The 14,572-nt window shown below is 38.7% G+C and overlaps 1 protein-coding gene across 1 annotated transcript in view; it reads left to right on the forward strand.

Annotated features, from left to right (window-relative positions):
• Nucleotides 1-10,092: 10,092 nt before the first annotated feature.
• Nucleotides 10,093-14,572, forward strand: part of LOC5570660 (MOXD1 homolog 2) — an 82,300-nt gene continuing 77,820 nt past the window's right edge. The window contains exon 1 of the mRNA XM_021849706.1: nucleotides 10,093-10,968. The gene's annotated coding sequence lies outside the window, so the exon portion shown is untranslated. The remainder of the gene's footprint in view (nucleotides 10,969-14,572) is intronic.

The raw sequence follows: 14,572 nt of genomic DNA on the forward strand, positions 1-14,572 counted from the left end.
GACACCAAGAAAACAATGTTCACGGTACTTTTGTCTTCATAGCATGCACCAAAACCTCTTACAGAGTAGATCGTGCCTAGTTGGCCTGAAGAGAATAGTTGTCTCGCACAAATTCAGCAATATTGCATTTATAATAGCAATATTAAGACCCACACTTCTAGATGAGTGCAACTTTCACTAGATAACGAGTTCATCATAACGCTTTAGGATCTGAGAAAATAAATTGATACATATCGAAAAAAAAAAACACAAAACAAGATTGTTTTTTTTTTTCAAATACACCAATAATTTGGAGTGTCTTTCCAAAATCTGTCATATTTGTAGCATTTTTACAGATAACAGATGCAGTATCGGACATATAAATTGCAGCAAAGCTGTTTTTCCATACGAAATTGTCAACATCAGATACACAGTACCAAAAAATAATGTGATTTACGTCTTTTGAGATGCACATAAAAGAAGCGAGCCGAATGACGTAAATTTGTGTCGAATTCCAAATACGTTAGTGTCTGATTCGGGAAATGTCGATCACAGTTCCATTGTTTTCGTGTCCTTTAACATGTAAAATTACATTTTTTGTTCAATACATCTTCAAGGACACGTTTTCGTGTCGTTCCATCACTTACATCATGTGTCATTCAGTCATAACCAGAATTACGTCCAGAGTAATTTTCATTATTTTTAAGAGTGTAGATATGTCTCCTCCGTTTCTCAATTGATTCTTTTCATTTCTTCTGTGACTAGTTAGAGATTTGTGATATTCCCCTTTATTTTTGATAACAACAGTACCCGTTAAAAAAAATCATGTTGCCAATAGTAGTTTACTGCATTAAATAAGAAGGCAATTAATCATAATATATCTTTATTACCAAGAAACATTTAGGAACAATGAAAAAATTGTTGCCAAAACCTAATGATTGAGTATTTTATTTTATTCCAGTTATATTGTAGTAACAAACTGATTTTTATCAATGCCATTGATTCCACACTGAACTTTAACTGGAAGTAACATACAACAACTAATTTTATTGATGATTTTTCAGAATACATTATCGGTAGATAAAGAACTTGGAGTACACGTCATCACGAATCGAAGTACTATTTCTTTTAAACAAAAATAACTGCTCAATGATATAAATAGACATATTAATATGTTTGGAATTTGTCACAAAACAGTAAAACCACAACGAAAATAAATATCAACAAAAATATAATGCCTAGGGAAACATAAATTTATTTTTTTCCCGGAATGGTAGGAGAATTCAGTTTTTGAACCATCATAACCAAGGACACTTTTATTCCAAAATTTAAATAAATAATTTAAATTTCACTCTACCACTAATTTTCGACCTAGCAATAATTTTCTTCCTAACCAAAGCAATGTGATTTCGGTGTTGTGTCGCTGCATTCATATTCATACGAAACCATATAGATTTACGCGACGAAAATCTCTGCGAAATCGCGTCGAACACGCTGATGCGCTAGTGCAGCGAAACATCAGCAAAATCACGGCTATTGTTTGTCGCTGTGGCCGAAAATAATCGCGTTGATTTGGGGGAGCCTTGAAGGCGGTTAGGCCTACTTTGTATGAAAATTGGAAAATTGGCACAGATTTCGAATGCGTCGAGAAAGCCTGGGCAAGCGTCAGTGTTCTCCCTCTCGGATTACGCGATCTTTTTGCCAGGTAGTGCGTCGTAAAAGCCCGAAGCAATCCCATTTTTTCCCCTGTTCTCTTTTTGTTTGTGTTTATTTTTTTTGTTTTTCGTTCTTTCGGCTTGCGCGCATTTTGCTAGGCAGTGCTCTGTGGAAGCCCAAGTGTTCGTTTTTCTGTTTTGTGTCATCAGAGCGATCTTTTGTATGAATAGTAAAAGTATTATTTTCTCGCAAAAGTATTTCTTTCTCAATAAGTTTGTACGCGTTAAGTAAAGCTGAAACTGGATTGTGGCTGCTCGGTCGAAGATGAAGGATAAATTGGTGAGCTCGTTCCAAGTTTTTATTTCAAATCTGTAAAATATGTATGAATGCACATTTTATCGTGGGACGTACAAACGACTTTTCGATAAACAATGGTTCGTCACTGAGAGTGTCGGCATAAACTTTTATTTTTCCTAAATTATTTATGTTTAACATATTCTTTTCAAAACACCCCATTTCGTTAAACCTTTATTTTTATAATCATGAAAGGACCTTGGATGGTTCGACACTATAAGTATAGACTTGCAAAAGGTTCACTTCATTCAACAAACTTTGAATGGTTCGCCACTGTAAGTGTCGGCCTAAGAGTGTTCTGTGATGGTCCAGCCAATCGAGTTTTTTCTTTTCTTATGACTTTAATATGATAAAACATTCTTTCGTCCTGATTCATCATGATGAAGAATGTTGCGATTAGCAGTTTGTTCAACAAACTTTGAACGGTTCATTACTTCAAGTATTGGCATTATTTTCTTTTACACCGATTTTTTTCAAATCAATTGAATACATTTTATTTATAAGCGTGTTCACATCTAACAAATAATTGTTTATTATGTTCCAATCGTTTATCAAAGTGAATTCTGTAACCCAACGATCGTCCCCACTAACAAACATCCCTTCCAGTAACCTTTGTGGAGATGCAGAGGAAAAACACGGTCTCCAAATAGCAAAGGTTACACACTAACATTCCTTCCCCCAATCCCACCTGACTGCAAAGACGTGGCCGGCGCCGTTATTGACCCTGTATAAATAGAGGCACTGAATAATATACTGAAGAAGACTCTTGGTGCTACCGTTTTTGAGAAATGAACATTTTTGTTTCTGATATCATTGTGGCTTGAAAACTTCAAACAATATCAAATTGTTATTTGAGATTTGTGTAGACAACTCAACCGATTGGTATGCTATTTTTGGAGTAGCTTTTGATTACCTGACATTGTATGGCCAACATCTTATTTTTTTGGTAAAATGACTAAAACAAGATGGTGGCCAAAGATATTTTATATGGGTTATGTCGATTCCCCAAGGGCCATTGACTTGTATCGTGGCTAGTAAATGAAGCAGCTGGTAGAGGGGTTAATTATGTTTAAGAAGTTGAGCTGAACCCAAACAAATTATATGAAATTAATACAAATTTGCTGAATCCTTCAATGAAACCCAAAAAGCCCGATAGGAATCTTTAGGTGCTCGTTAAAAAGCCACAGTGACTTGCTAGGACTCTGGAGCATTTTCAAATTCTCAGGTTCTCGCTTAAGATTCCATTAAGAATTAACATCTGCCCAATAGCTCGCTAGCAATTGTGAGGTTATCGCTTAGAACCTTAAGATTCCACTGCGATATTCTCAAGTCTCCGAAGGAAATTTCAAAAAGTTCAATGGGATTTCCGAGGGTACAGCTAGCAATCTTCAAATTCTGCTGTACACCTATTCAGAATTTTTGAGATTTTGTCAAAATTTCTTAAAATACCACTAGAAATCCACAAGACCTCTGAGAATTCAAAGGACGTCCTATAATTCTTGAGATTTTACTAGAGACTGAAACATCTAGATTTCGCGCAGCATTGCCAATAACTACCATTTTGATCCATATTCTGAACACTTAAAGCTTATGGTGATTTCAAATGCATCCGTTTATGCCTGTCAGCAGATTTTTTTTTTTTAATTTTCAATTTTTTTGCAAGGTACAAGTAAGTCATTGAGTGGGGCGATAAAAATAATGGTATATCACCATTTACTATACGCTTTACGTAAAAGCTTAGAACAACATTTTGCTTCAAATGCCGAACACTGTGTTAATTCTGTCTCATATACCGAACACATTGATTCAACTTCAAATTCTAATGAATAATTTCGCGAATAAATTCATCTGATCTGATTGTACTGCCCCTGAACTCCAGAACCATTACAACTCTCAAGGTATAAAATAGGTTTAAGCACAATAAAATTGAGATGTAATTGACTGCCATTTCCTGGAAAATAGATGATACATTTCAGTGTAATATTTCAACCCACTCACCATAAAAAACCCGAGTGTTCAGAATATGAGTCTGTTCGGAATTTGAGACAAAACGGTAATAACACTTTCTGAGAATTCTGCTTTAAACTTCTAATGTCCAATACCAGTCCTAAGATGCTGCTCAAGAATCACTGAACATTTTTCGAAGTCCACTATAAAAACATAAAATTTAGTAAGGATTCTTCAATACCCAGTTAGAACATTCCTAGTCTTCTAAATTGGAAACGATTAAGAGAACGTTGATCAAAACCACACAGTACCAAAAAATAATGTGATTTACGTCTTTTGGGATGCACATAAAAGAAGCGAGCCGAATGACGTAAATTAGTGTCCAATTTCAAATACGTTAGTGTCTGATTCTGGAATTGTCAATCACAGTTGCATTGTTTTCGTGTCGTTCAACATGTAAAATTACATTTTTTGTTCAATACATCTTCAAGGACACGTTTTTGTGTCGGTTTATAATTTACATCATGTGTCATTCAGTCATAACCAGAATTACGTCTAGAGTAATTTTCATTATTTTTAAGAGTGCACAGCAAGACTCCTAGTCTCAGCAAGGGATTTCCAGGATCTCGTAAGGAACATTTTGATTCGCAGCTCCTTCTTCTCGATCGCAGCTTCTTCTAGAGCCCATAGTAGGCGCGACATCCACTGATGATGTGTCACCGTATTTCACGACTAACGTATTTATCGACCGTTATCAAGGATCCGAGGAAGAAGAAACCGAACATCAAACCGAATTACGCCGCTTCACGTTTCAGGCGGGTGTACAGATATCACCCACGAAGCAAACTAATTGGCTGGATCTCGTGAAACGAGAATCGTACCTCGAACATTGGTCCAGATTTTCAAATAGCTGGCAAAAACCCATTTTCAAACTTAGTTTTTAGTTTAAAAAACAAAGTCAATCCTACATCTACTTTATCAGATAGTTGAGTATACGTACGAGAATTCTAAAATAAACATGTTTTTCTACATGTTCAGACGTATGATAGCTGCACATGTTCAAAAACCTAAATTTTTGCTTCAAACCCGTGCAAATTTTGGTTTCAGCATATTTTTTTTCTGGTCGATAACTCATTCTCATATAGATTCAACATTTTTGGATGCAAATTTATATGCAAGTGTCGTTAATCTCATTACATTTTTACTTATTGTCGTAGGTACTTCAAATGTTTAAAGAAGAGCTTTTTTATGCCGTACAAATCGCTCCCCGCCACTCTTCTTCTTCTTCTTCTTCTTCTTCTTCTTCCTGGCGTTACGTCCCCACTGGGACAGAACCTGCTTCTCAGCTTAGTATTCTTATGAGCACTTCCACTGAGAGCTTACTATGCCAATGACCACTTTTGCATGTGTATATGTGTGGCAGGTACGAAGATACTCTATGCCCTGGGAAGTCGAGAAAATTTCCAACCCGAAAAGATCCTCGACCAGTGGGATTCGAACTCACGACCGTCAGCTTGGTCTTGCTGAATAGCTGCGTGTTTACCGCTACGGCTATCTGGACCCCAGATAGCAACTCACCGTGGAGATATCTTGCTCAAACGCGCGTTTAGGACCAAGTAATCGATTGAAGAAGACTCTTCTTGCCTAATGTTGCCTAAATGATAGTTGTTTGAAAATGTTGAGAACCAAAAAAACGTATGAAAAACAGCATTTTTGTTAGAATTTTTCACTATGACAACCAAAATATTATGACTATGCCCAAAATAGATTCTTCCACCCTAAATCATGTTGTAAAACATTTCTTCTTCTTCTTCTTCTTTCTGGCGTTGCGTCCCAACTTGGACAGAGCCTGCTTCTCAGCTTAGTGTTCTTATGCGCATTTCCACAGTTATTAACTGAGAGCTTACTATGCCAATGACCACTTTTGCATGTCTATATCGTGTGGCAGGTACGAAGATACTCTATGCCCTGGGAAGTCGAGAAAATTTCCAACCCGAAAAGATCCTCGACCAGTGGGATTCGAACTCACGACCGTCAGCTTGGTCTTGCTGAATAGCTGCGCGTTTACCGCTACGGCTATCTGGGCTCCCAAAAACACTTGTAATGGCTAAAAATAGTGAAACATTGAGAATGCGCGATTTCTGCCATGATTTTTGAAAACTGGACCAATGTGCCTCGGTTGTTGAACATGGCTCCCCGCATGACATTTTCTCCTGCGATATTGAACAGTAGACACGAAAGTCTATCAACCTGTCGAAACCCCCGGCTGAATTCAAACGAACTGGAATGTTCACCCGAAATCTTCACACTATTCTGCACACCGTCCATTGTTGCTCTTATTAGTTTTGCGGACAAAATCCCACAAACTCTTGTCGTTGGTAGGATTTTGGGAAATATTGATGAAAATGGAGCCCTAGAATGCAGTCGGCGAGAAGCTGCTATTTATAAAAAAAAAACACACACAAATACAAATTTTAACAGTATTCAAAACTGTTGCCAAGAATGGTTCCCTTTTGTTACCAAAATCGGGTTGTGCGAAAAATGAAGCATTTCAAAAACGGAATTCCACTGTGATTATTTTATTTCCCTCGTACAAACTTAAGCCATAGTTGTGGTTTTGAGCATTGCACCATTCAGGGTTTGGATTTTGATTCGAATAAGCTGATTAAATCATATTCAAAGAGTGTAACAGTTCGTGGCACATTGCAATCGGAGAGCCCTACGAATGTTTATATTCTCTCTCGTTTGGCACGTGGAGCGAGAGCGTTCAAGAGCAGCAACTCTCACAGATCACAACAGTATCGAACCTTTCGAGTGATTTATGTTTTGCATAAAATTGGTAATAACTTTCATATTTTCTGGTAATGCAGCCGTTAACAACCTAATTTTAATCTATTGGATCATCAACTCTTTGGTTGCAAACATAGCAAAGAAAATGGAAATTATTCTCCTCAATGTCAGTATGTATGCCAGCGAATGTTACGCAGTATTCGGCACCATACTGTGGGTGGTGTGTGTCTGTCTTGTTTTCCTTCATGGTTCGTTATCTTCCACGAATGATAAATATCGTGCGCGTTGTATGAATGCAGGTGGATATATGGGATGAAGTTATGGCTCGTGTGTCAATGATAGTTAAATTTTCCAAAGCCAATTGTGCAAATAAGAAAGCAGAATCAAAAGCAGACATGCTACCAGAAACAGGTAAATTTCAATTATTTCCATTGATGAAAAGCCAGGTAAGAAGAAAACCAATTTTCTGATCAAAATGATGAAAATTTATCTGATATTGAGCATAACTATTAACTCCTCTACCGGCAGCTTCGCTTTCTACCTACGGTCTCCCAAAGAATTTCAGAATATCGCAGGATCTAATGATCAATGAACAATTTTGACACAAACTCTTAAACTTGAAGAGTTTTTTGAGATTTTTTTTTTAATTATGGTGCAAAAATATTGCAAAACAAAAAAGTTATCAAGATTTGAATATATTTATTGCGGTAAAATATGAAGCTGCCGGTAGAGGGGTTAATCAAGCGATTCCGAAGTAACATTAGTAGCTGCATAATTAGTTCAACTGAAGTAGCCTCGATCTTGAATTGTTTAACACGTGGTCAGCAAAAAAGATTCTTAAGATTTGATTTGAAGGATACTAAATTTTGGAGACTACTCCTACATAATTGTGGATACGCTAACGTTTCCGTTTATCTGTTTGGAACGAGCCTCCAAAATTCGTTTGCACGAGAGGCTTTCCCAAATGTGAGACTTATGGTTGCTCCGCAATTTGCACATACACATTTTTTTGTTTCTCTCAAAGGGTACACATCTTTGACATGAAAAGAATTACCACAAATCATACATTTTGAATCCATTCGTCAATGTTGAGAACCATGGCTGTTAGCAACTGCGGCATTGGGTGGACCTTTGACTTCCGGAAATGCTTTCATGACACATTTACATAGAACACGATGTTTTCCTTTTCAATGCGTGCGTTGTTAAAAATTCCCTAGAGCAGTGAATAAACAAAACAAATGAATACCAAACAACAAATAAGGCGTACTCTCAATCGTTTGTCTCATCTTTTGCAGATAATGATACAATCTAAGGAAACATTGTCATGAGTAGCAACATTGTTGCTACTTGTTCAACTCGTGATTAATCAGTTATTTTAAACATGAAATCGAATTTGTTTAATGGATGCTGTTCGATAATGTGGCAATCTCTCACACCGAGGACCTGGGATCGAATCCCATCCCCGAGATAGTCACAGACAAAAAGTTATAGTGACGACTTCCAACGGAAGGGAAGTAAAGCCAGTGGTCTCGAGAAGAACTAGCCCAGGGCAAAAATCTCGTTAATGAAGAAAGAAAAAAAAAATGTGGCAATGTTTGCCCACATGGAGAAAGTATTCTAAATTGCAATGCAAAGCCTAGAAAATCCCTGGGCACGCAGTGAGCGATCATTGTCGTATTCTGTTCTTGTGATGATAAACTGTTATTACGGAAAAGAATTGTTGCAACAAGAATGGGAAAGGACAATGTATTTGTTGCTGCGTGGTGGTTGACAATTGATTCACTGCCTAAAGTGATTTATTGTCATCTGAGAGGCACATGTTGAAGTAATAATATTTGTGAACATTTGGGCCTTTTCTACTCAAGACATTTTTTTCACTCAAGACACTTAGGAATATTAGTAAACTATATCCAAGGGTCTCCAACAATATACATGACCTACTTTTTTCATTACGATTTGGAAGAATTTTTTTAGGCAACTATCAACTCAATTCATGTAAGCAATCATATTCCAATGTGCCAAACGGTGTCCAAGAAGAATCACAGCTACTAATGAAATTTTACTATCGAAAATGGGTGCAACGAAGAATCGAAGGCGCTGTTCTTAATCTTTCCCATGCGTTTCTTCCTCAACCCTTTCATTTCTATTCTTCTTCAGAGCTCCATGAGTTTTCATCGAACTTGAGACAAACCAAATCACATAAATGTACTGCAATATCTGCTAGAATATGATTTCAACCTCATCATATGAATTCAACAGTCAACTAACTTTTCACAAAGTAAAACTTATGATAAACAATCAATTTACAATATTTCGAAAATTTAGCCAATTTGAACCATTGTTTGTTCAAGCTCTTCTTATAAAAAATGCTTTTTTTGTAGAGAAACGGTCAATCGATGCTTTTTTGTAGAGAAAGGTCAACTCGGTTTTGAGGCCCTTGGGGCACGTACTGATCGTTTTCAGGAAACTCGATCAAAAAACATTCATAGCCACGAAACCGATCTTGTTCTTTCCTACACATGAGAATGAGAAGCAGTGAAAGCACTTCGGCTTCCCCAGGTCAATTACAAAAACATGAAGAACAACACCCAAATGTGATCCCACCAGTGACCTGTGTAAATGTTGTGTTCGAAACCTTTCAGGAAACTGTCAGAATTTCACTGAAGCCCAGAGAAAAATAAGAACCCAAAAGAGGACCACGAACGCAACAAATCTACATTACGATGAAGTCCGCACGACAATGGCTGAAGAAGGATCGCAACCCAACAAGAATGGCTGACGAAATGGGCAGGCAAATACAAAACCAGCGAAAAGAAACAATGATCCGAGACAGTTACGCACGGCCAGTAATGCGTGCCGAGCCCGACGGCTTCGATCCGCAGAAACCACTACATTCACCGGGCACTGTTCGGGTGCGCTTCGGATTCCGATCGGGCGGTTTCGGCTCCGATCGCCGCAGGAGTGGGGGAAGCACCAAAGCGCAAGATAAGTTGGTTTGCATGGCTGGTGTGCAGCATGGTTTCCCTTTCCACTGGCGGATCGATCGCTGGGCTTGGGAGTGGGGGAACCGGTTCGGGTTGGGTTCGTTCCCTTCGTGACTGTCGAAGTCGAACGAACGTGCGGGCGAAGACAACGATGGATTGAATTTTAATTGTGCGAATGAGTATGAGTGCGGTGATGTTCATTGCATGGGGTGCAATGCGATGGGAATTGAATGGAGGGTGATGCGTTCAAGTTGGGTTGAGTGTGTGTTGCTGGTGAGGAGGAAGCAGCAAAAGCATAGGCAGCAGCAACAACAACAATACAAGCAAACACACGAGTTTTTCTGTGTTTTGTGTACACATCTCCCCCTTCTGCCGGTGGTGCAGGCAAATGAGTGTTTTAGTTTCGCCGTGACATCGCTAGAGTTAAGTCGGATTTTGTGTTGCGCGCTGCCGGACGGTTGGTTTTTCGACGGGTGAAACGATTTTTTTGCTTCGGTTGTTTTGTTGTTTTTGTTGCCGTCTTCTGGAAGGCTACGTGAAGACGGCCAGTGAAGCATCTCGAGTTCGAGAAGAGGCAGATTCCATGTGGAAGGCAAAGATTGCCGCTGATGTTGAAAGCAAGGAATGCGAGCGCGGCTCTGAGAAGCTATCGCGTGTGATTGGGAAGACGTGTCCGTGCATGTAGAGAGCGGAAACCGTCGAGGGCGGCGGGAACTGGAAAAAAAAGTTGTGCGTTTATCGGTTGTGCATTGCTCGAGAAGGCGAAATTGTAATTGCGAATCGAAGGCAATTTTGGGTCGGGTGTGTATGCAACGGAGAACCTACCTAGGAAAGGAAAGTGTTTCGATGATTGATGAATTTTACTGCGGTGCCCAGGTGTGACTAAACCGATTATGGATTACGGCAATGCCGACATGCGGGAGCCGATAAGCGATGAAATAATTTCGGGGCAGTGATTGAAGAGAAGCGAATTTGAATCACAAAAAAGTGATTAGCGAAACCGAACGACGGAAGTGATCAACAGTGTGTGGCAACAGAAATAAGGCGCAGAGTGAAACAATTATTCTACGCGAAAGAAGCAAAGCTAGCCGATAAAGAAGAAAACAGAAAGTTTCGAAGTGTTTATCAGCAAAAACGCAAATATTGGATCAAGACCGCAGAGAACCGGAACCGGCACCCAGAGATAGAGATAGTGAGCAGTTGAAAGCGGAGTGTTTGTGTTTTGGAGAACATCCCAAAGTTTCTTATCAGCAAGCAGGTTGGTGTTCCGGAAAGCATTTCATGATGATTCCGTTTCTTACGGATAGCAGACTAGCGCCGTAAATGGCCATGTGAATAAGTGTGATGGCTTGGTATTTCCTGTCCTAGGCAGTAAAGATGGACTGACTCGTAAAGTGAAGCCCAGTTTTGGGCTTTTAAAGCTTCGGTGGTGGTTTCGGTTTCCAGATAGCTGGTTTTATGACCCTTGAAATTGGGTAAGGGGCGAAATGGTTTTTTCTTCGCTTTTCGAGTGGAACTGCTGGTTGGACATGGAGGAAAACTGAAGTGAGCGAACGAATCGAAAAACAATTGTGAATTTCAAGTTGAATCTAGTTTGCTGTCTGAGGCTGTTGTTTGGTTAACAGTTTCTTGAGCTACTGGCGTTATGTGAGTTGAAGGGTTTTTTTTTCTCGGGAAATGACCGGAATAGATGGCGAGAGAGCTGTTTTGTGGGAATAGAGTAATTGTGTACAATTTTCGAATTCAATTAGATTACGAAAATGGTAGCTCTTGAAGGCCGCCGCAGTCACTGTGGAGAATCCATGGGAGTGTTTGGCATTCCTCCTCGTTTCGGTGCGAGATGGCTAGATGATGGATCCGTGTGGAAGAAAATATGATGAATCAGACGAAAATTAGCTGCCTTTTCATGGGAGAAAGAGAGTTATTGAATAGCCTGAAGAGCCGAACGCAGCAAACAAACAAAGTAATAACACAGTTCGATTATTGCTGTTCGGAATGCTGGAGCTTGGTGTACATAACTTGGAAGGCCAGTTTGCTTCGAGAAGGAAATCAATTCCAAATTAACGTTATGATAATTTCCAGCGTACAGCGTTGAAGTGGAACGCTGGACGCATTCCACTGTTGCGGGGGCTGGCCTGGTCCAGCAGGCAAGCTGGAATTCTCCACACACTTATTTGGACGATTCGAAAATGAAACTCTGTTTGAGGTTAATCGAAGGCCACCGCCATCGGCACCGCCCGCCGTTGAAGGTTATAATTTATGGATACCGAGATCGCTAATTTGCTCGTGGGAGTATCCACTGGCTCGGTAGTGGCCCCTTGCAACGGCACGGCAGCTGTCTGGGCATAAATTTTGCACCGGCAATGAGGACTCTAGCGACACGATGATGGCGGTATATCAGGCGTCAAACTGTCACCTATCGGGTTAAAAATAAAGATATTTATGCTTTCATAAGCTGAGTGGAGTTAGTCCGGTTCCACGAACCAGAAGCGGACAAACGGGAACTCAGTTTGCGATGGAGGAAACTTGTGACGTTCGTCGGACGTATGTTAAGAAGCTGACTCTCGTATTTTTGGAGCGGATTTCATCGACTGAACTGATTTATTATTGCGATGCTTAATTTGGGTCAAAATATTGGATTATGAGGAATCTTAGTCTTCGGACCTTTTCCAGTTATTGCATAGTGAAATACAATTTACTCCCATACGGCTGTTCAGAAACTCTTGTATTTGGTGACTTTGATACCAAACATCGGTCATGGAATAATTCACAGAGTAATTCCAACGGCAGAATTTTATTTGATGAGTGCTCTTCAGCATATTTATCAATACCCTGATAGCCCTACATGTGTTTCCTTTTCTTGAAACTCTTCTACGATTGATTTGGTCTCAACCGACTCTATTCATCTTTGTAGCCAACTGATTATTCAGGCTAATTTTGATTTTGATCATGTCCCTGTTACATTTCTAATATCCCATGAAGCGATTCTCAATCCTATTAGCTCCACTTTCAATTATTTTCGAGCCGACTGGAATATATAAATGAAACATATATGTACTCTAATCTTGATGTTAACATTTCTTCACAAACACAACTTGATATTGACAATGCTTTTGAAACTTTAACAAATTCCATTGTTGAAGCCAGGAGCATTTCAATTCCAAAATGTGAAGTAAAATTTGAATCCGCGATTATAGACGATGATCTTAAACTCATGATCCGTCTTAAAAACGTGAGGAGGAGGCAATTTAAACGCATTCGCGATCCTGCTATGAAATTATATGGCAGGATTTGCAGAAAGAAATCAAGAAACGTTTTTTACAATTCAGAAACAAAAATTTTGAAAATAAGATTTCTCAATTGGACCCTGATTCTAAGCCCTTTTGGAAATTATCTGAAATTTTGAATACCGGAATTTAAATTGCGAAAAAGCTCAAAAACTTGCTATGCAGTTTGAAAGCGCGCACAATTTAAATTGAGGACTTACTAGTCCAATAGAAAATCAAGTTACTCAGGACTTCGGAAATATTCTCAATCAAGAGGACGTTTTCGAAAATTTCTGGGAGACTGATTTGAAAGAAGTGAGAACTATTATTGCTGTTTGCATTTGAGGTGAAAATCTTGACTAAAAATTCTCCAAATGCGGCCAGACAAAACAATCAAAGGACACCTAGCAACGATCATCGATATCACCGCCAACCTTGCAAAGAAAACTTATCTTTGAAATCGCATTTTTTGTGTAAAATATTACCGTGTTTGGTGTTCCCGCATTTGATATTTGCGTTTCGAACGCACACAGCAATATTAAAATATTCAAAACTATGAAAGCTCCTGGCGATGATGTAATTTTCTACATCCTCATCAAGATACTTCCAGAAAGTAGCTTATCATTATTATTTGATTTATTTAACAAATGTTTTCAGTTGGCATCTTTTCCGGACAAATGTAAAAATGCTAAGGTTATACCAATTTTTTAACCTGACAGGAATCCTGCAGAAGCTTCTAGCTATCGTCCAATCAGTTTGCTTTCCTCCATCAGTTAGAATATTTCAAAGTTATCTGTCAAATCGTACACTTCAGGTTAATTATCAGAACTCCAGGTCTGAAAGACTTCCTGTAAGAGCTGGTGTTCCTCAAGGTAGCATTTTAGGACCAATATTATACAATATTTTCATATCTGATTTACCTGAGTTACCTCAGGGATGTCAAAAATCCTTGTTTGCGGATAACACAGGCCTCTCCGCCAAAGGACGAAGTCTGCGTGTCATCTGTAGTCGATTGCAAAAAAAAGATTGGATATATTTTCTTCATACTTGCAAAAATGGAAGATTTCTCCTAATGCTTCCAAAACTCAACTAATAATATTCCCTCATATAAAATAAAAGCTCTTTATTTGAAACCTTCAAGTAGACATGTAGTCACGATGAGAGGGGCTGCAATAAATTGGTCAGATGAAGTTAAGTATCTAGGGGTCATGCTAGATTAGAATTTATTTTTCAAAAATCACATTGAGGGCATTCAAGCCAAATGTAACAAATATTGGAAATGTCTCTATTCCCTTATTAATAGAAAACCAAACTTTGTCTTAAGAACAAGCTTTTGATATTCAAACAAATTTTCAGGCCAGCAATGTGGTATGCTGTACCAATATGGAATAGCTGTTCTAATACCAAGAAGAAAGCTCTGCAGAGAATTCAAAATAAAATTTTGAAAATTATTCTAAAACTTCCACCCTGGTATAGTACTAATGAGTTACATAGAATATCCAATGTTGAAATGTTGGAACAAATGTCAAATAAAATAATTAATATTTTCGGGCAAAAATCGTTACAATCTTCTATTGCCATGATTAATGCGTTATA

The sequence above is a fragment of the Aedes aegypti genome, chromosome 3, assembly GCF_002204515.2.
Source record: "Aedes aegypti strain LVP_AGWG chromosome 3, AaegL5.0 Primary Assembly, whole genome shotgun sequence".
NCBI classification, from domain to species: Eukaryota; Metazoa; Arthropoda; class Insecta; order Diptera; family Culicidae; genus Aedes; species Aedes aegypti.